Below are 22,341 nucleotides of genomic sequence, written 5' to 3'. Positions count from 1 at the left end.
CCCCTCTCCATCCATGCTGGAAGGGCAGGTCTCCCATCCCCAACCCCACAGTGGACAAAGACCCAGGCCACACTGACTTTGGCTCTGAGCAGTGTTTGGGGAGTGACTCTGGGGAGCATGGGCAGTGTGGTGAAGAGTGCCTGTGCAAATGGTCAAAGAATATCAGAGCTGAAAGGGAGTCGGGCATCTTTTGGGTAAAGAGGAGTTGTGGGAGTTGTAGAGCTGGGGTCCTGGCCTCCCAGAGACTGATGTTGTGGTGGTTGTGAGGACACATTTGTTTTAAAGTGCCCAGCACTTGACCGACATGAAGGAGGGGCTCAAAAAATGCCTGCTAAATAGAGAAACTCATAAATGTGAATGTGAGGCCTGAGGCTGGCTCTTAGGGCTTCTTGATCAGCAGTCCAACGTGTGTTTCTTCTAGGTGGGACTTATGTTGCAAATCAGCCTGGCATCCCCACATGAGGGGCCCTTGGTCACAACCCAGCTTCCTGTTGTAAAGATAAAATTTCCCATAAGTTGCATTTAGACTCCAGATCAAAGGGCCCTGTTGAGACCGCTGTTTTGAACCTCGGTTCTCTTAGTGGGTGCTTCCCCAGGCCATGGAGGTCAAAACTGATAGAAGAAAGCCACAGAGCCTCCCTCTGCTGCATGTGGCACTGCCTGCCAGGGGCTGCCACACCTGGCAGACTCAGCCCCTCAGAAACTGTCATTGATTTGGGCACATGGTAGGAGCTCCACAAATGTGTTCTGATGAACTATGTAGCTAATCAGCTACACAGCAGCCTTCCAGGCGCTGTTTGGATCCTGTGGACTCTTACTTTACACATGCCTCTAATGAACTAGGTGGTGGGGGCGGGGCAGGTTGTCCATCCCATTGCCCGTTAGGAGTGCAGATCAGGAGGGAACAGTTTCTTAAGGCTATCACACCGATGGCAGAGACAGAAGGTGCCAGGACGGCTGGCAGCAAGGGAGGACTTGGCAACCTTAGCTCAGGAACATTAGTTGCAAACCACAGAACAGCTCTGGACCACTAAGAGAGGCAGGGCTCTCGCTGGCAAGATGGCAGGAAACTCATGGAAGGGGAACCAGTCTGGGAAATAAGTTGGGAGCTGAGCCAGTGTGTCCTGGGCCTCCAGGCTGTAGGAACTGAGGGCAGGGAGCATTTAGACCTTCCCCCCACTTTCTCGTTCTGCTTCAGCAGCAAAGCCACAGGAGGGTTGGTGGCCTGGCTCAGCTTGGGGCATGGGCCTGCTCTTAGCTGCCATGAATACCTCTCTTGAGAGCTTCTCCAATTCTGCACCCAGAGAGAAAGCCTGGGGCGCATCAGGCAAGGACAGCGTTTGCTGGGTGGCTAAAAATAAAAGGTGGGCAAGATTTAAGAAGGGGCTCTCTCTGGGACCTCAGGGACTTTCAGTTGACTGCAAATGGAATAAAGAGAATTTAGTCTTGTAGGCAAATGATTTGCGATTTTACCAATGAATGGTCTCTTTGGGGACTGTTCAAAGGTTGTTTACTGTGAATCCAACACATCCAAGTTAGTGAGGGGGCTCCACAATCAGTACAGGTTTCATTACTTCACCATGCACCGATTTTTTTTTTTTTTTTGCCTTCTCATTTTTTGGAAAATGAGACTAAATCAGGCATGTGGATCGTGGATTTTGCCCACCCAAGTAGCCCCAAATCAAAAAACTCTAAAGCCCCAGGTACATCCTTTAGTATAAATTAACACCATGGGTCCCTTAGGTGTCACTTTTTGGAGAAGGAAAGAGTAATATTTTAGAATGATTTCCACACAAAATGGTTAATTATTTTAAAATGTGGTCCTTAAAATGAGAAACTTCAATTAACTGGAAACTGACTATTTAGAGCCCCTTTTGATCACCAAGCCAACGAGCGTTCCCATTTACTCTTGATGGCAGAGACCCCAAACTGGAGTCTGGTGAGGTGGGGGACAGGGCCTCCTTTGTTCTTCCCATCAGGCCAAGAGTTATCAGCAGTGGAATGCTGGAGTCAAGCAGATCTGAAAACTGGGTTAGCCCTTCTACTAAGAGCTCTGGGACCTTGGGCTAATTACTTCAACAATCTGAGCCTTCAGTTTCCAGACAGCGTAATGGGATTGAATTAACCCTGGCCAGACGGACTGAAATGGATAGAAATAACTTGCAGTTAGCTCTGAAACTGTTTAGAGAATTAAATGAGATACAGTGTGTAAAGCACCTGCAGTAAGGCTTGGTATAAGAAGGTGCTGGTGAGGTTAATTGAATGGAAAGCTAGGGGAGATGGAAAAGGAGGGACTGGCTGCATCTCTGTGTGGTGTAATAGTGGCCCAGATCCTACTGGACTTGCCAGCTGCTGCCTGAAATTCCCCTATTAAAGCATCTTCCCTTTAGCTGGAAGCATTGATCCCAATTAAAATGCTAATTATCTCCAAGGGGGTCCACTTTTTAATTTTTTTACTAGTCTGTTATTGACCCCTGAGCATGAATGAGGGATCTGAGAGCTGCATTTCATGGCTAGAGGAGAGAGGAGGTAGGAGATAGACTATTCTCCCAATACACTCATCTCTCCAGCCTAATCTCCATCATTTCCCATTTGGTACCTGCTTTAGTCGGATGCTCTTCTCACTGCCACGTGCATCCCTCCTTGATCCTCACTGCTCCACCTTCCACAATCCACATCCTACCTCCCCCAGCTCACACCACTTTCTCTTTCTTCTCCTTCTCCAGAATTTCCTCAGTCACACACACCGTAGCCCTTTAATACAGGACCAAAGTATATGATGGGGTGATGGTTGGGGAAAGGCTTACATGTGGATAGCACTGCCCAGTTCCACAGGCTGCACATTTAGTTGAGACAGTGTACTGTGGGAGAGAAATCATGGCCATTGGCTTTGGGCAGACTTGGGCTCACATCCCAGTTCTACCACCATGGAACAGTGAGCATTCATTTATCAACGTCTCTGATCCTCAGTTTTTTCCTCCGTAGAATGGAGGAACCAGCATCAGGAATAGTGAGATGATGTATGTACAGGGTCCCAGGAATATTATTTGCATCCTCAGTCTCGTTCTTTCCCTCTTTCATGGGTTTTCCAATAAATCTGTGGTAACCTGAACATTATTATTCCCAATGGACAGGAGGATAAAGTGAGGCCCAGAGAAGTAAGAAGTCTTCTCCAAGGTCACATGGCAGTGAGGGCCATCCTGGTCCCTGGATTCCCCATTCCTAAGCTGATGCCCCTTACCTAGGATCAGCCATCCCTTTTCTGGCCCCTGCCACATGGTCTAGGGCTCCTGTTCTCACTCGGGAGGAGCTGTCTGGGGCAAATTAGCTAGCTTGGACAGATTGGAGTGACAGGAAAAGAGGAGCAGCAAGAAGGGTACAAATCAACAGCCCCGAAAAGAAAGCTCTTTTCTGGGAGTTAATTAAACTGTGACTTTCATTTCTGTTTAGTAGGCATTCTCCGACAAGGTCTTCTATCTCCTGCAGTTTTTCTAGAGTGGAGTTAATCTCAGTTTCTCTCTGCACTTTGGCTGTTGATGCTTAGGTTGATTACGAAGTGGGCAGTCGTTACTTTGGAGGGGAGGGAACTTGAGGCAGAATGAGGTCTGTGCTGTAAGGGTCTGTGATCCTTTTTTTTACAGAGTGAGAAACTGAGGTTGGAAGAGACTAGCTTGAGGCCTCTGTGCAAAGAGTTCCATGTGCCCACTAGCCAGGAACTAACTCAGGCAGGTGAAAGAAGGGCCGGGATGGAAAATGAAGAATGTATGAATACCCTTAATCATTCCTGTGGTCCCTTATCAAAGCTCTGAGGCCCAACTCTCTTCTGGGAATCTGGCGGGGCTCCTAGCACGTCCAGGAGTCACAGGAGACTTTTTCAAGCCAGCACTGCTTCTAACTGAGTTTAGGAGAGCGAGAAGCAGTGACCTAGAAATTTCCAACCTGGGCACTATCGACATTTGAGCTGGGTACTTCTTTGCTGTGGGGCTGTCCTGTGCATCACAGGATGTTTAGCAGCATTCCTGGCTTCTTCCGACTAGATGCCAATAGCACGCCCCCCCAAAGTGAGACCATTCACGTCTCCAGACATTACTGAATGTCCCCTGAGGAGCGCAACCACCTCTCCTTGAGAACCTCTAAAGGAAGAAAGGTGAGCATCCCAGTTAAAGAGAGTTTCCTGGACACAGAAAGCTTTGACACATTTGGGGATGTGGGGGCTCTCAGTTTGCCACAACACAATGAGGCCTTCCTCTGAGGTCTCTTTTGGGGGTAGACTGGGCCACAGACATGCTGAGGGCCCCTAAAGAAAGGATTTGCATGCTTAGCTCTGGCTTTCGAAAAGTGTTCTGGAAGTTACTGTTCTGCTCCTCTGAGCCCCCTGTTGGCAGCAGGTTTCCCGCCTTATCCACCTCTGTGAGAAGCCTCAGCAAGTGCCCTTGGATTAGAGCTTGGTGGGAACTCCGTGGCCATGTTGTCTCTGTGGGGGCTACACGCATGGCTGGCAGGCCCACCTTAACCTTTAGAGTGGTACAGATCCACCCAGGGCACACAGTGTCCCTTTCATGACTCAGCCTATGTGTTCAAGAGCTAAAGGAAGATGGAACGTGGACCAGAAGGCAAGACAACTAACTGCAAGGGACTCAAAACCATCCAGGCCTGAGGCAGCCAAAAGACTCCTGCTTAATGAGTACAGTAGATTCCATCTTTAGTCAAAAAGTCCATTAGAAAGTCACCTGTACCAGATGGATTAAGGAGATATATATTGTTAAACCTCAAAAAAGGCTAGCCAGTGAAGTTCTTTAATCGATGCCTGCCTGAGTGTACATAAAATATCCACTTACCAGGGACCAGTTAGCCCATAACATTTCTAGGCCAAGCCACTGTATAAAGTGAGTTACCTCATGTTTATCTGCACCTAATTCTCAGCCCAAATACACTTGCCTATTTTTGTCTAGACCACACTTGATCATTGCAAACAGCTACCAAATCCCTCTTCTCTTCTATTTACGGCTGGAAGCAGCTGTTGTATTTGCATGCCCTGCTCCTTAATATAAACATGACTCTGATTTCCTAACTTTCTTTGGGGAATTCCTCCTAGGCGCCCATGTTTATTTATGAAGATGGTTTGGAAATATAGCAGGCATCGCTGTAATTTCTGGGCCTTTAGTTGGGGTCAGCTGGGGAGAGCTGGCATTACCTGGTCAGGAGGAGTGAGAGGTGAGATGGCAGGCCCATCCCAGCGGGCTCCATCTGAGGCATCAAGCCTGGCCCCACCTCCGGGAAAGGGTCAGATTTTCCTTTACAAGGATCCCCAAGTTACCCATTATCTCTCTGTGATTACTTCATTTTGCTTTGGCTACCAGGAAGCTAAATCAGATTTTATTCCGGTCCCTGAAGAGTTCATCTTTCTGATTTTCTAAATGGCTCAGGAAACCTCTTTTTGTTTTTTCGAGTTTTTTTTTTTTTTTGGTTACTTTTTATATGTTTTAATATTGCAGACTGCTTCAAATACTTTCAGGAAGTACATGGGGGTGGAAGTCATAACCAAACAAACCTCAAAGGTACCAAACATTTCCTCCCACCTCCATTAAAATGCAGCTCGCTATCTTGTGTCTCTTTTGCTCTGTATTAGAGAGCTAATAAAATAACCCCAAGCAAGGTTGAGACTGGGTGTGTTGGTCCTGGAAAGGACAACAGAAAAATGAAGAAATTAACATTATTAACTACCCCAAGTCCTTTGCTGATATTTATAACCCAGGAGGAGAACACCAACATCCTGGAAAAAAGAAAAGGTTTCTCGAGCTGAGACTAGAGCCTGACTCTCCCAGCCCCTTCCAGCCTGATGCTGCTTGTACGACTGCCTCACTCTGTCCTTGGGGCTGCCGAGGCTGTGCCAGCCAGTTAACAGAGGCCTTCTCAAGACAGCATCTTGTTCCTAAGGGGAGGCTCTACTAGTGGGAATGTCAATGGGAAATCAGATCCTAGTGGCCCACCTCACTATCTAGGTTCTGAGCTCAAGGTAGAACCTGCACAATGGTACCAGACAGCTCACTGCCATCATGCCTCACGCTGGTCCAGGGCTGCGATGGGCAGTGCATGCTAGGAGGGCACAGGATCAGGTAGTCAGGCATTTAACTCAGCAGGAGGGCAGCAGCTTCTAAAGGTCAAGAGAGCCTAAAGAGGACAATCATGGCTTCTCAGGTGGAGACCCCTGGCCTTATCTTCTGTATGATGCTTGGATTTAACCCTGAAACAACTTATCCCTGTGTCTGTCCAGTCTCATCTGGACATCTCCAGGGATGATTTCATACCTGTAAAGAGTCTTGAGCCAGATAAGACAGGAAGGAACAGGTAGGTGCTGAATGTCCTGACTCATGGTCCCAGTGGTCAAAGAGATGTGGGGAGGGAGCATTTGGGGATGTATAATTGTGGAATGGAGGGAGCCCCCTCGGCTATCTTCTGAGAACTTTCAGATGCCACAGGAACTGGCAGGAGCTGGAAAGAGGCCGAGAGGCAGGTAAAATGGTACCTTCGCTGAAGGCAGCCATAGATACTTGAGTCACCTCCCTTGTGAGTCCTGTGCAGTGACTGGCCTGTCTCAAAAAAGGAAAGTGGTATGCCAAGGGCTGTAGCCATGAAGATCCAAGAAAGGCAGGAGAATAAAGCTGCTTTGTATCCTAAATGACTTCTCTGTGAGAGATGAATCGAGAATTAGTTTTGGGATGGAGTTAGGTACAGTGCCTTTGCCAATTCCTGTGGTGTATATGCTCCCCACCACGGTCAGTCTCAAGCTATAAACGCAAGGTCGCCGAATCCCAGTTGGGAGAGATGCTGAGGATCATCTCGTAAGCTGGTCTGAGAGGGCTGCCACATCTCACTGGGTAAGAATATGGCCTGGTCCTAGTCGCTCCTCTGATTCTAACCTGCTCTAATGTCAGGCCTCAGTTTTCTCGTCTATACAATGGGGTGAAGAATAGCTGTCTCCATACGCCCCACAGGGGTCATCAGGAAGAAATCGAGTGAAAGGAATTTGTTGTTTTTTGGAGAACTCTTTGAAAAGAATAAAAGAGCTTTAAATTTTTCTCCTGAGACAAAAAAAAAAAAAAAATTGCAATGAGTAGGACTAATATGAAGAGAAGAAGCCTGGTTTTTTGAACCTAAAACCCCAGGTTTGATTCCAAGTTTGCAGCTTATTTTACCATAGGTCTTGGTTTCCCCACCTGTGAAACATGGGTCCTACTTTATGCCCTGGGAACCTCCTGGGGTGTGGTGAAACCTAGGGGGATGAAAAGTGCATATTTTCAAGAGCCCCATGCAGGGGAGAAGGAGATGGTGTATTACTATGGCAGGAATGACAAAAAGAAGACTAGCCCAACCATGAGAGGGACAATTTATGCTCCAGAAAACTAATCCCTAATTATTCCTTTCAGTTCTAAAGAGACAGGGGCCCAGAAGAGAAGCCGGCATCTCATCCTTCATGTGACAATTTAAGCCTGAACCAGGACGAGAAACAACTGTACATACACAGGCTAGAATTTGAATACCTAATTTGATGAGGCATATAAATTGGCAGTTATTCAAATGAGTACATTTGCATATATAGGGTTTAAGGCTACATGATAATTTCTTAATATTTTTTCCATAGTGCAGAGTAAGGACTTTAGATTGTTCTTCTTTTCAAGGGTTTTTGAGAGGGATTGAAAAGCAGCTGAATGGGGCTCAGGACCCACCTCTGGTGTGCTGGCATTTGGGCATAGGGCAAGCGTCCGGGGCTGCTGAGCATCCTTTCTCTGGGGTGGATGAGGTGGTGTTGCAGTCACTTTCTAAGGCATCTGACTATGGCTTCCTGGTTTGGTGTGCTGGCAAGGGGCACCTCCTTTGCCTCTGAGGGGTGGCAGAGACTTCAGGCTGATTCTTCTAGATCCTGATAAAGCAGGGCTCCCAAAGTGTGATGATGCCTTGACTAGCAACATCAGCATCACCTGGGATTGTGCTAGGAATGCAGATTCTAGGGCCCACCCCAGATCCCCTGAATCAGAAACTCTGGGGATGGAGCCCACAGTCTGTTACAACAAACCATCCAGGTGATTCTGATTCTGATTCTGTGGCCTATCACAAGATGACTGCTAGAGCTTCAGCTATCATGCCCACATTCCAGAAAGGAAGATCCTAGGAAGGAGGAAAGAAAACCATCTGCCAGCAGATTCAGCTTCCTTTAAGGAGCTTTCCTGGCATTCCCATCCAATGACTTCTACTTTTAGGTCCTTCAGCTACTGATAGCTAGAAGATAGCTTGCGATATATAACTTTTTAGCTGAGCAGATTGCTACCCCCAAAATATAGGGATTCTGTTATAAAAAGAGAATGGATATTGAATGAGCAACTAGAAATCTCTGTTTCAAAAAGAATAAATAAGAGAAATTAGCATATTTTTTCCATTAGATTCTACTTTTTAAAAATTAAAAAAAATATTGTACGCATTAGCAAATGAGGTCAAGTAATTAAAAAGAACATGACTGACTTAGGCAGAAATCATTTAGTTGTAAGGAACAGAAAACTACTTGACTACCTTAAGTAAATCAGGGACTTTATTGTAAGGATTCATGGGAATACCCCAGGTGCCAAGGGTAGGGTGTTGGTGAGCCCGTGCGGGGACCTGACCCAAGGTTTTCTCATTCCTTTTCCCTTCTCAGATCTTAATGGTCTCCTGTCTCAATTCCCTCTGACCTCATCTGCTTCATTTCTCTCTCTCTCTCTCTCTCTCTCTCTCTCTCTGTCTCTCTCTGTCTCTCTCTCTCTTTCTCTGTCTCTTCCTCCCCTCTGTCTCTACTCATTCTCCCCTTCTTCTCCTTCCCCTATGTATATAGCAGAAAATGGTCACCTTTTCCTTCCTGTTCAAGTGCCAATGTGCACTACCCAAAGTCTTCACAACCCAATTCCAAAATCCGAAAATAGATCATGTGAAGAGAGCTCCTTTCTCACTCCCTCCAGCCTCTGTACGAGCTGACCCCTTTCCAGAAAGGCTCTGAGGTTCTAAGCCAGGTACATGGAAACTATTCTTGACACCTCTTCTTACATTTATTTTCCTGGGGGAGGATAGATAGGTAAACCCACGACTCCCAGGGAAATCGGACTGTGGTTTAGCATACTACATCATTTCCCTAGGTGGACACTGAGCATGTCAGGAAGTGAGAGGAGGCCCTTCTATAGATTTTGGATGTACAAGATAAGAGTGAGAACAAAATTGAGAAATACTGACTTTAGTCAAGGAGAAAGCACCAGAATGAATAAAATTTTAAAAAGTAACTGAGAAATGAGGGATTCTAGCAAATTCATATAAATGACAGAATTCATATAAAAATAGCATTGAACTTTAATTTCCCAACAGCTGAGAAAGAGTAAACGAGACTCAATAGCAAGAAAGCCAAGAAGAGGCCTGAGGCCTTCATACATAGCTTAGAAAGTGATTGTCATCTCGTTAAAGAGCCACTATATGCTCGTAGGAGGATTTTTTTTAATAAATCAATTTGCATAATAGGTAATATATGCAAGCTATTTAAAACTATTTAAAAATATAATTAGTTTTCTGGTTTAATTTTTTCAAATCAATTTTTTTTTTTACAAAAATTTCTGATGAGTGTATGTATATTCCTGGTCATATTTTTAAGTTATTTTTCTCTAGAAAATAAAAGAAAATTCTGTTTGCCTTCCTATTGAACTTCATGACCAACACCACCAGCAGGGACCAGAAGGCCCACTAAGAACTCTCAGCCTCCCAACTGCCACACCAATGGTATAAACCTTGCAAAAGGAATGGTGTCCCTTCATACACACATTAAAATGGTAATACACAGTGCTGGTGAAGTTGTGGTAAAACACACATCCTTATTCAAATGGGTGGCCCTATCATAAACTCCTTTGGAGAGAAATTTAACAATGTATTGTAAGAACTGTAAGAATGTTTTTCCCCTTTTAGCCTTAGGATTTTATCCTAAGAAAATGACACCCCACCACCACCAAAAGAAAAATGTTTATTATAAATAACCACATTTATTTAAGTGAAATATTGTAAGTGCATATTTCCTTTTCGGTTTAGTCTAAGCAGGAGGCATTATTTCTCCGTCACCAAGTAGAATGACTGGCATCTGGGGTGTAGAAGTTCATGGAAGTTGTATTAACTGAATATGAGCATGTGCCCAGTGCTTCACTTTCCTAAACTCGGTGATGCCCCACCCCCACCTGTTAGGTGGGTACCATTGTCCCCTTACAGATAAGGCTCACTATCGAAGTTACTAGGAGTGGCAGGAATGGTTTTCAGCCCAGTGTTTTTTAAAGAGCTTTAACGCACTCCATTATTCTTAGAAACACTGCCCTTAGCATTGAGGTTCTCCTTAGTTCTGAGAGGAGGGAATGTCATATCATTTGATACCTTATCAGGGTGAACTTTCCAAAGGAAAAAATCCCAAGTTCAAATACATGGAATTTCCCCCCTTCCCCCCGCCCCCACCTCCTTTTATTATGCACTTTATATTCTCTAAGAAGTTTAGACTCATTAATTACAGCAGTGGTAATTATAACCTACTTGTGCTCTGCAGAGCCCTTCTGAGGAGCTGAGAGTCCTTTATAAATAAGAACTCATTAATCGTCCCAGCAGCCCTGCAGGTAAAAGGCAACTACTGTCCTCAGAGTCTGGGACTAGGGCTGCAGGTACTCTGGTACCAGGGGCCTGAGCTGCTGGGAGCCCTATTTGGGACAGTCATTTTCCTGAGGCACTGAAGGCTATAGGCTGCCTGGTCCCCGGCTTCAAGGACATCAAACTGTGCTGAAGTTCTAAAATCAGAGTCCTTGGCCTAGTACACCTATAGGCCACACTCCAGGGATAAGATTCTCCTTGGTTCTGAAGCATCTTCCCCTCCCTGACCTCAACCAAAATGTAGAGTCTGAACCACTCATTTGCAGGTAATATGAGTAGCATGGACTCTCCTGGGTTGCTGTCTTGTCTTCCTAGTGATTTTCCGAATCATCTTTGGCATTCCTTGAAAGCAGAGTCTTCTCTTCCTCCTGACTGAGAGCTTCTCGAGGGTGGGAATCTCTTCTCCATGCTTCTAGGACCTTCAGTGACTAGTCTAGGTTTTGGTATACAGTTGGGGATCAAGAAATGTTGACTGATGGACAGATGAGGTCCTGAGCATCTGTTCTGCAGGGAGTACCAGCGCAGAAGACAGAAGCCACTGCCACTTCTCCTGCTTCCATTTTACCACTTGGGCCAGATCCTGAGCTAGAAGGGCAACTGCTACCCTCCAGGTGTCTGATTTTCACACCCCTCATGTTACATGGGCTGTCCCTCACCTCTCCCAGCAGGCCTGCTCTAATACAAACCATGCTCTCTTTTTTGCCTCTGCTCAAACATCAGCTCCCTAGTAAAATTTTTTTGAACCTGTCCTTCCTCCATTAAAAGTCATTGCCCTTTGTTCTAAGTCCTCACAACATATTTCACATGAAATGGTCCAAATTGTGTGTTTTTTTTTTTTTTTTCACTTCCTAGATTCAAGACCTTGGACAGACTCCTTTCTCTCTAAGCTTCTGTGTTTTTGTCTGTCAATAGTAATGACATGTTGAGTGTGTCATGAGCATGAAAAGGAAGAGCTCAGTGCCTGGTGCTTAATTTGCCATTACTGCTCATATTTCTGTTTTCTCAGCTGCCTTGATGGTGGGGGTGGTGCCTAATTAATTTTGGGGATTAGGTGACCCTGATTTTCTTGTTTTTAAAAACTTATCAAGAGACTCTGATGTACAGCTACATTTGGGGACCATAAGCCTAAACTAGACTCTACTGTGAGAGGGGAAAACAGATTCCAGAAAGTGGGGGTGGAGCAAGGGGAGGATGCTAGGTCCAGGGTCAGCACCATGAATAGGGTTTGGCACAAAGGCAAGATGTGTAGGGTCCAGGGTTGGAAGGAACCATCCATGTCACCCAACCAATGTGTATGATGCTCAAATCTCATCCAATATTTAACATGCCTAAGTAGTCTTCTTATTTCCCTTTCTTTAATTCTATTCACACAAATAAAGTATAATCACCTTCTCACTGTAAAACAATCAGCACAGAGAAAGCAGAAAAATTATGTCCTTGATGTCCATCCCCTGCCCCTCTCCATCGCTTTCAGGTTTTCTGTGTAAACTTCCAGAGCCTATTCTATATGTTTAATCACCTTTTTATTTCATTTTGAGGGTACATGGAGGACTTTACAAAGATTGTGCTGTATGACCGATATTATTCTCAGGGTACTATTAAACCTGACTTCTCTACTATATCAGTTGATGAGTAAAGTTGTTGACCTGGGTGGGATCCTACTCAGTCAGAGACACAGCCGGTGCCCACATTGACCCTGCACTTGGGAAATGCTGCGGAGCATCTGTTGACGGCCAGGCACTGGGTGTTATTCAAAGTCCTTTGAGTTACACAAAACTCAGTTTCCTAGGTGTCTGCCTGCATTTCTACATCTTCTCCATCAGAAAATACTGAGGGTCTATGCCAATTACCTTACTGAATTTTAGACCTGTTACATTTATTGTGTTTCTCTGATCCCTCTTCTAGTAACCTTGTCAAAGAGGGCTTAACATAGGTTTACTTTAATTCAGCTATTCTTTGTGAAGCCATCTTGAGCCTTGATAATTACCATACCATTCTCTCTCTCTCTCTCTCTCTCTCTCTTTCTCTCTCTCTCTCTCTCTATTTCTTTCTGTCTGTTTTCCTTCCTTCCTTCTTTCCTTCCTTCCTCCCTCCATTCCCACCACGTTCTCCCACCCTCTGCCACTTGACAGAAAGTAGGATTTATTGGTAGGTGTAAGAAGGAGGCAGCACTAAGACTCGTGAACGCAGGGCCTGCCATTTGTCCAGAGTGCCATGATCAGGCACTTGATCCTACAGACATCTAGAATGAGCCACTCTTCAGCCACCATGTCTTCAAACTCATCAGCATTAAATTTAGTAGAGCTCCACTTTTTGGATATGTGGATCTTTTGGTAGCCAGGGAACTTGAACTTGGCCCTGTGTACAGCCTCAATCATACGCTCCTTGTTCTGTAGCTTGGAGATGATTACTTGGCCAATGTGAATCCTGGCCACTGTGCCCCAGGGCTTTCTAAAGGCATCTCACTTACCTATCAGGGGACTGTCAACCCCAGCACAGGACAACATCTTGTTGATGTGGATGACATGGAAGGAATGCAGCCACACTCTTATGTGAAAGCCATCTTTACCACAACTTTTCACCATGTACTTGTCGGCACAAAGCCTCCAAGGCTTCGAGGCAGAGCTATTCATATTCATCAGATAGCATGTGGCCACAGAGTGGGAACTCGACCACTTTTGCCTTCTTCGGCCCAGGTCAAAGATGTGGATCTTGGCATCAGGAACACCTCTGCAGAAGTGAGACTTTCAAGTACGGTTTGTTCCTACAATACCTAATAGCTACGGAGTGGGGCAGTGGCCCATGGTGACACCAAGATCTTCAGTGGTGGCACATCAAAGGGAAAGAGAGATTACCCTGCCATTTTCTAATTCCTGGTAAATCATGGCTTTCATAGCTTGCTGCTATCTCTCCCTGGATCAATATCGGGCTCATGAATACACAATATTTCCATTACTATTCAACTTCTCTCATCCCCACAGTCCTCCCAAGATCACCATCAACTGTTTGGTGATCTTCTTTGCAAGAAGTTCTCAGGACCCAGGGGTGGAGCTCATTTGCCTTAGGGAGGCCAAACTAGGTTTGGGGCAGCCTGGACCCTCTGGCCTTCTCCCTCCATCACAGCTTGTACCACCAGCCCATGGCACTCTTTCCTTTCCAGCCTGAAGTTCACTGTGTTGGTCTGAGAAGAAAACAGCAGTAGAAAATGTGTTTCTTCTTTATTCCCTGACATCAGTGGAAGGCATAGCAGAAAAGCCATCGGCCTCCAGAATGAGACAGACTCTTGTTCAAATCCAGCCCTAGCACTGGCCAACTCTAAGACTAGGGGATAGCTGTTGAACCTTGCTAATCCTTGTTTTCCATTTCTATAAAATGGGCAGAATTGATTTAAGATCAGGAATATAGATTAGGAAGGTACTTGCTAAGGAATGATAGTTGCAGTTACCATTATCATCCCAAGTGGCTTAGCAAGCATCTCTTGGAGCTAAGAAGGATAACTTTTTTCCCAAGTTAAGCCACTCACCAAAACAATTAGATATTACCTGCCAGGGTCCTCACCCACTGTCAGTCCTTTGCTGATGTGGGTCTTTTGGAGAACAGAGATGGAGTTCTGAGCTTCTATAATAAACACCAAGAGGCGAGTGAAGAAATTCAGCACACTTTGGAGCAAAAAGAAATTCCCCTCCTGAGTTCTTTTGTGGCAGCTGCTCTCCTGATCCCTGGGTAGGGGGTGCTATGCTATGATTGGCTCAATGAGCCCTCCTTAAGCCCATACTCTTCATTCCTTCATAGAGAAGACCCTGGCTGCAGCTCCCCCTAAATACTGCTCTCATTCATGGACTTGACGAGGTCCTTGCTATCACTAATTGGTCAAACTCTTTTACAATAAGAAAACTCAGGCTCAGAAAGGGGAGGTGATTTGATCAAAGTTCTCCACAATTTTGGTCGTGGAGCTAAGGCTAGTACCTAGGCTTATTTCCCTCTGATTCAGTCTCCTTGTAACTGATAAGGAGCTTTCCTTAAGCCCAAAGGTTTGATTCAAACCAATTCCCATCACTTGCCTGGCTCCTAATTCTTCATGCACTTGGACTATCCTATGCATCAAGAACTCCACTGTGTGACCTTGGACAGGTCACTGCCTCTCTCTGGGCCTCTGTCAAATGAGAAGGTTGGAAGATCTGATCTCTAAAGCCATTTTCACTAAGACAGTCTCAGATTTGTGCAGGTGAGAACCACATCTGGATCACTCCACCCTCAGGGCTGGACCACCGCCAAGTTTACTGCAGCTCAGAGTGACAGGTGAGCTTTCCCTTTCGCTCATGCATGCAGACCTCATATCCCAATCACTGAGCCTGAGGGATGTGGAGCCGGCATGGGGGCCCCTTAATGCCTTGATGTTTGCGCCATAAGCTTATGCTACAGTCCACTAACCACATCCTCTCTAGTGCAGAATTTAGTTGGAATGACTACAGTCTTGCTGGAGGCCACTGAATGTACCTTCTCTCAACTGTCCCCCAATCCCTCTGGGTTCTTGCTGGGGACCCTCAGGAAAACCACTCTAGAGTTGGAGCTCCCCTGGCATGGTCAGCATCAGGTCATTAGCTATTAATAATCAGTTCTGGGGCAGCCCCACCCCACATGCATATATTCACAGCCTTGGCATCCTCCACATCCCCTTCCCTCCCACCCCACCTGAATCAGCATTTGGAAAGGAACTGAAGCGACTTCTGCCCAGGCAGCCACGTCCCGCCAGGGCACCAAGCTCCCCTGGGGCCACGCCTGCAGAAGGATGATAAGAGGATCCGATTCTCCAGTGACACCAGAGGCGCGGTCCAAAGATCCAGAATATTTAGCTGTGTTTACCCGTAATAATCAGCTTCTCAAAGACATGTCACCGGGCAGCTCTTGCTACATTGATTATGCCGCCTCATATTTTTAGCCCCCGGGGGCAAACAGCTCTGATTAATATTTCACAACACAGTTTTTTTTTTTCAGATTTCTTTTTTCATGTTGTTGCTTTTCTCTCTTTTAATTTTTTTCCTCCTCCTGAACCCCTGAGAGCCTGATAGAGAGACACAGAATATTTTACCGTCTCTTGTGTCTGCCTGCTCCAGTAATCAGCGGACTCAATCACGCTTGCAGTGTTTTTATGAATTAATAACAGGCACTTTGGAGGGCTGGCGGGGGAGGCAGGAAATGCAATCTATGGAAGCTTAATGAGCGCCGTGGGGAACAGCTACCTCGCTGCCTCCAACCTGCCACGCTGTGCTCTAAATCATCACGTCTGAGATTACCCACTTCCAGATCAGCCTGGACAGATTGCGTGGGGCTCCTGAATGGCCCTGTCCCTGCCCGGTTCTCCCAGGAAGAGGGGTCTGGGACCGGCAGCAGCAGCACATCTCCTTTTTAATATGAAAAAGAAAGGGAGACTGAGGATCTGTCTGGGCTGGAAAAACGGCCCTGCTCCTGCATTCTCTTTGCATCTGTTGCTCTTTGACAAGCTGTGTGAGGAGGGGTACGGGTAGGACAGGGAGAGTCCGAAGGTGACCCAGGCAGGTCTCTATAGGGAGACCCAGGATCCAGAGTAGGGTCCGGGCATTAGACTTTTACTAGGGCAGTTTACAGATTTGTTCTTGTTAGGGCAGTCCAGGACGAGATTCTAAAGGACTGATGATCAATGCCAGTGAAAGTCCCAAGGATTCAAACTGTATGTTGTGAAATACCACTTTGTACAATATATTTTTAATCTATTGTGATTTGACACATGGTCCTACTCTGTGTGACCAACTCCCAGTACACTCCCCAGTACTCATCAGGTGAATTCGATAACTCTAAGCCCCTTTCTCAAGACCCATCCACTGACCGTGTGCTTGGGTATTAAGGCAATGCCCATGGCTATAAGAGTTTCTAAATATTTACTCTCAATTTCCTTGTATTCTGGTAACAAATGGTTCACAGACAGGCTCTGATCCTCATACTACACTTTGAACAGTGCTGATTCAAATCCAAATGCCACATTCTTAATTTACAAAGGGAAATATCACTAAATAAGCCAGGACCCTGTGTCAGAGCAGTTTTTACCAGCAGAACAGTGGGTAGTTGGATTGTAATCAGAAAGTTGTTTTGGAAGCAAGACATGCTTTGATCTCGATCTCGATCTCAATCTCTCTCTCTCTCTCTCTCTCCCTCTCCCCTCTCTTCCTTCCTTCCTTCCTTCCTTCCTTCCTTCCTTCCTTCCTTCCTTCCTTCCTTCCTTCCTTCCTATCTTTTCTTCCTCTATCTTTCTTTTTTTTACTTTTTTATTTTGGTAAATATTATATCTACAAAAAACTAGACAGAATAGTATAATGAGCCCTCATGTACCCCTCAATGAGCTTCAGTCATTAAACTAAATGTTTATGACCTCATCATCCCTGTAAGGACAGGTGTCCCTCTACCAGTGCTGTGTGTCCAGGATACTAGGAGATCCTTGTGTTTGCCTGGCCTTCCTCTTCAGAGGTGCCATGTAGCTCTCCTGTCTCTGGTGGCCCAAGAAGCTCCTCCTAGGCATTACCCCCTTCCCAGTTCTTCTCCTTTAGGATGCTCCGGTCATTCAGGTAGGAGAGGTCCGTCAACCATGTGTTCACAGATAATCAGCTGGGTCTTCATTGTGGTAGATGACTAGTGTCATTCATAACATTTCCAGTCTTCTTCATTCATTCTTATGTGGTAACTTCCACGATCTGGGGAAGCAGGAAAGCAAGAGCTTGGGGAGCACTGTACACTTTCCCTGTGGCTTAGGGGCACCTGCTGAGACCTACAAACCCATCTCCACACACAACTGTTACGAGCAGTGGGAAAACTGCCAGATCTCTTCATCTGCGCTTGGTGCAAGGTACTGTGCTAGGCAGTAGAGATCCAAATATAAGAGCACCTGTGTCTGACCTCAGGCGTTCATCAATTAGTATTAAAATACTCAGATAGCAGGAGAGTAAACACTGATCACCTGGTGAGGTGGTGAGTCACCCATCCTCTGTGAACCAGCCACTGGAGAAGAAACATAGAGATGCCAACAATGACAATGATGATGAGAGAGAGAGAGGGAGAGGGAGAAGGAGACAGAGTGAGAGAGGTATGTATAGATAGATGATGCTACATGGATATATGAAAAAAATATATGTGTAGGTATACAATACACACACACACACACACACACACACACACACCACTTGACACACAGAGGTAGGTTAGAGAGCCAGAAGCTCAGAGAAACTCTGAGCTGGTAATAAATGACACAGCAAGGGCAGGGGAAAGTGGGGCAGGGGTGAGGGTAGGGAGGTTTAGTTCCCGCTGGGCCGTCTAGGTAGGCCCGGAAAGATCTCAAGGCCCCATCTTGCACACACATCTTCCGTTCTTAAGAGCACAGCTTACTGACCAGGTTCACAGGAAAATACAGATCCAAACTAACAAACAGCATCCCTGTGTAGAACTTTCTCTCCTCTCATGAGGGAGAGCTGCTTTTTGTCAGAATTCCTCCCAAACCATCGAATCCTGCCATGCTGAGGCCTTTGTTCAAAGCCAGATGTTCTTGGGAGGGATGAGCTTACAGTTGTTTATCACTTTGCTTCCCAAATGTGGTGCCCGGAGGAGCAGCCACTCATTGTCTGGGAGCAGGCGAGAAATGCAGGTGGTCAGGGCCCCTCCTAGGCCCCGAATCTGAATCTGTGTTTTAACTCCATCCTCAGGTCATTCAAGGCAGAGGCGCTCTGGTCTATCACACTCCTGAGGACACCGTCCTGAACATTGCTTCTCTATCACTTTCCTTCTCCCTTGATCCTGTTTGCGGGTTTACTGCCAGCCTGCAGAAGTCCATCTCTCCAGCCAGGCTCTCAGGGGCCCGGAAGTATTGGCTTCATATTGATGTCTCCCAAAGGCATTTTGGTAAAAATGTCTTAAAGATCTAAAAGCCTTTAACATCCCAGGGAGCGCATTTCTAATAATATAATTTCAGGCCCTTTGAAAAGCTCGGACAAAAATATTGCTAGATAGAAAAGGAGTCCTTCCTGATATTGCTTACATTCTGTCATGTAATAATAACTGGTTATTTGTAGAGCATCTTAGTTTTACAGCATGTTTATACTTTCTCTTCTTTAATGCTGCTATCACCTGAGAGTAAGCAAGGCAGATTTTGGGTTCTCTATTTTATGATGAAGGAACTGGAGCTCGGAGAGGTTAAGAGACTTGCCCGTGTCCACCCATCCGCAGAGAAAAAGAGGCAGGCAGGGACCCTTGAGTCCCCTCCCCCCAGCCTTCTGGACAGAGCCATAATTTACAGGACCATCCTGCCAGAAAGAACTGTGTACCGACTGAGATTTATTTATTTATTTTTATTAGAATCCCATCTTAAAACACAAGAGTCAAATGTCTGGTTCAGCACAAATATTTCCCTTAGGCGCTCAGCCCTCAACTAAGAATGGGGCAGGAGGAACAATAACAATCCAGCTTTTGCCTTTGGGAGATTGCTTGTTAGGGCTTTTTTTTTTTTAAACCCTCTGATGGAGCAGAAATATGTTCTCATATCACAGCATCACCAAAACATTCATGGATTTTTTTCCCCTATAAGAAAGCAGAAATTTTTCTCCTCTTAAAAAAGAAGTAAAAAACATCTCAGCTCCCAGACCCCACCATCCCCTCCTAGTCAACAGGTGTTTCCCATGATGCCTCTGGCATGAGTCACTTGAGCCGGAAGTGGGCTCCTTAAGTGATGGGTTAGCACCTTTTGCAACTCAGCTCAGCCTAGGAGTTCCTGGTGCAAAATCTAACTTCTACAAAACACGAAACCGCTTTTGTTTTTTTTCAGCAACACATTTAAATAAGCTTTTCTCAAATTGGATTTAAGGTAGTTTCACTTCCTTCTGTTCTTCTAATAAAAATTTACCTTTTCTGTGTCCCATTTTCTCAGAGCCTTCCAGGTGATTTAAAGCTAATCTGTTAAACAACTTTGCATTTAGAAGAATTTGACCAATATTAGTGTAGTATTTCACTCCTCCCCAAGAAAATATGCCTTTTGAAACTCATCACAGCCCCAACCCAGCATTTCATAAAATGTGAGCAGAGCCTTAGTAAGGGCTTCCTGAAAATATTTTCTTGATCAATGGGGCTGGGAAATCCTGGATGCTGCTATGGCCTGGTCATTAGCATATTAAAGGCTCTGAGAAGCCTACTGAGTAGAAAAGCCTTTGCTTTTGTTTAAATCAGCTTTTCCCAAACTTCTGTGGCCACAGAGCTCTTAACAACTTTTTCAATCCCAGAATCTAGTGCTCTACCTACCTTCTGGAAATTTTATCAACACCGGGTTAATTGACTCTACCCAGGGGAATTTCAGGTCTGCAAAAGAGGTGAGGCAAGACTCCCTCTGTCTCTCAAGTCACCCTGTACTATTCGCAGAGTCTGTTTCAAAAGCAACAGAAGGCTCCCAAGCTCCTTTCTGCCTTTGACGAGCTGGGTGACCCTGGGTGCAGTCACTCAGGCTTTCCGATATTCACCTGTGAAATAAGAGGACCATTCTTGCCCCTTGTATATCACTGGGCTGCGGGAAGGCACAGAGACAAGCTGTGTTTCTAAAGCACCACAATACACGTCACTCTGGATTCCACAAGAACAAGTGGTTTCTCAATCATTGGACAGTGAGGGATAAATCTGGCCTATCCCCAGAGGGTCAACTCCAGTTCCTGAAACTGGAGATGACATTTACGCACACTCACCTCTTCTACGGAGGCCAGTTTTGGCCTAAGGCTGGCCGTGCCTCACGCTTGGTCTAGAAGCGGAACTGGGGCAGTTTGCTGGAGAGAAAGGCAGCGCTCCCCTTCTGTAATCCTTCCGCCAGCTTCCGCATGGTCCTCCCACCTGTGCTTTTCTGTGTCCTCCCCTGAGCCACACCTGTTGGCAATCTGCACCGGCATGTGTCGTGCCTGTGCGCACAAAAGCCTGGCTGTAGAAATCCGGAGTATTCATTTTTGTCGCATACATACATACCTTGTGTGCAGTCAGATGGGGGTGGTGTTTATATCTCAGTTCTCTTCTGCAAAGGGGAAAAATTACAGTGGAGCTATAAATGTGTACATTTTGAACAGCCGCCCTCATGTACTGTGTATATAACTCAGCTACACGAAATTTAAACATAAACTTGAGTTTTCTGAGATTAGATGGAGGAAAATTTGTCCATTGGCATCTCAATTATTTTTCTGCACCAAGTGCCAAAATCAGGCATTAAGATGCAACACCTCCACCCCCAAAGGATTAAGAAAAAAGAAGAAAGCACATACACATAGATGCGGCCTAATTTTCTCTGGGGAAAAGGTGGCTCTTATTGATATGACGTGTTTTTTGTCGCACAAATGTTGGCCCTTCAGTCCACTTTGCTCTTTTATACACACTCAAATGTGACACATCGGAGGGGACACACACCAAAAGTTCAGAGCACTTTCTCTAGCCTTGCTGTGAGCTTTCCTTGCAGAAGACTCTGCTCCAGAATCCAAGGCAAACTCTCCAGAAGCTGAGACTACACAGTAGGGTCTCATTAATTGGCACAGAAGGAGAAGGTTCTCCTGTCCCTATCAGGATCTAAGAGTGAGCTGCTGGGAATAATCGTCAAAGACGAAGAGATGAATGGGGCAGAGAAAGGGTAGGTGATGGAAGGGAATGTGCTGGAGAACTCAACACAGGTCAGGCCACGTCCATGGGGATCAGGAGCTGTCTCGTGTGTGCTGCCAAGGGAGATGGGATGGATAAAGCATGCACGCTCTGGGCACAGATGAATTCTGACGTAGGAAAAATGTGGGGGGCTGAGAGGCTCCTTTCCTCTGGGATCCTGTGCAGACATCACTGTAGCAGCCCAGCCCTGAGTCCAGGTGATCCCCTAATGGTGGCCCCCATGGTCGGTTCTAAGTACCCTCATCTACCTTTTTGGATTCTCCTCGCCTTCATAAATGGCTCAAAGGCCCTAACATTCCTCATACCCCAGTCCCTCCATTTACACTTGCCCTTTGGAAAGGCTCTGTCTTCTCTGCCTTCCTGGTTACATACACACTTGTGATGAACCCTGTGCAGAGCAGGGCAATAGCAAGGTGCAGTGGGGAACAGGACAAGGTCAGCCATGGTCTCCAACTCCCAAGAGGTACTCCAGGGGAGGAGGCAGGTGAGCACACAGCCCACTGATATGTAGCCCAATGGCTTATGTCCCCAGCGTCTGAGAGTTAGAAGGGGTTTGCGTTTCTATAATCACGGATGTCACTGGCTCTTGCGCTCTTCACCATGAAGCAGCACAACCGCTCTCTGGGAAGTCCGCGTGGCTGAGCACCTACGACCAGGCCTGGCAGGGCCCACGTGCTGCCGAAGGGCTCTACGGCATCCTCTAAGTCAATTCGGTCTTTGTCAGTTTCTATCCAGGCTGGCAGTCCCCGTGCGGTCAACCGCCGTTCTGTCTCTATTTAGCACCATGGCTGAAACCTGGGAACCTCAGAGTGCAAAGTTTCTTTACCGTATGAAGGTGAGGTTGCTTTTCCATTGCAGTCTGGGGGAGGAGACCAAAGCTCAGCTGCTTGGACCCAGTGTCTCACACAGCTCAACAAAAGAGCTTTACCAGCAACCTCTGTGCCTCAAGTGTGAGTTCCT

At 46.1% G+C, this 22,341-nt stretch overlaps 1 pseudogene; it reads right to left on the bottom strand.

Annotated features, from left to right (window-relative positions):
- Nucleotides 1–12,831: 12,831 nt before the first annotated feature.
- Nucleotides 12,832–20,630, bottom strand: LOC107501058 (annotated as a pseudogene).
- Between the last annotated feature and the right edge of the window lie 1,711 nt (nucleotides 20,631–22,341).

The sequence above is a fragment of the Rousettus aegyptiacus genome, unplaced genomic scaffold (assembly GCF_014176215.1).
Source record: "Rousettus aegyptiacus isolate mRouAeg1 unplaced genomic scaffold, mRouAeg1.p scaffold_m13_p_3, whole genome shotgun sequence".
In the NCBI taxonomy this organism is placed as follows: domain Eukaryota; kingdom Metazoa; phylum Chordata; class Mammalia; order Chiroptera; family Pteropodidae; genus Rousettus; species Rousettus aegyptiacus.
Note: the sequence above shows the minus strand (reverse complement) of the source record. Positions and strands in the feature narration are given on the sequence as shown.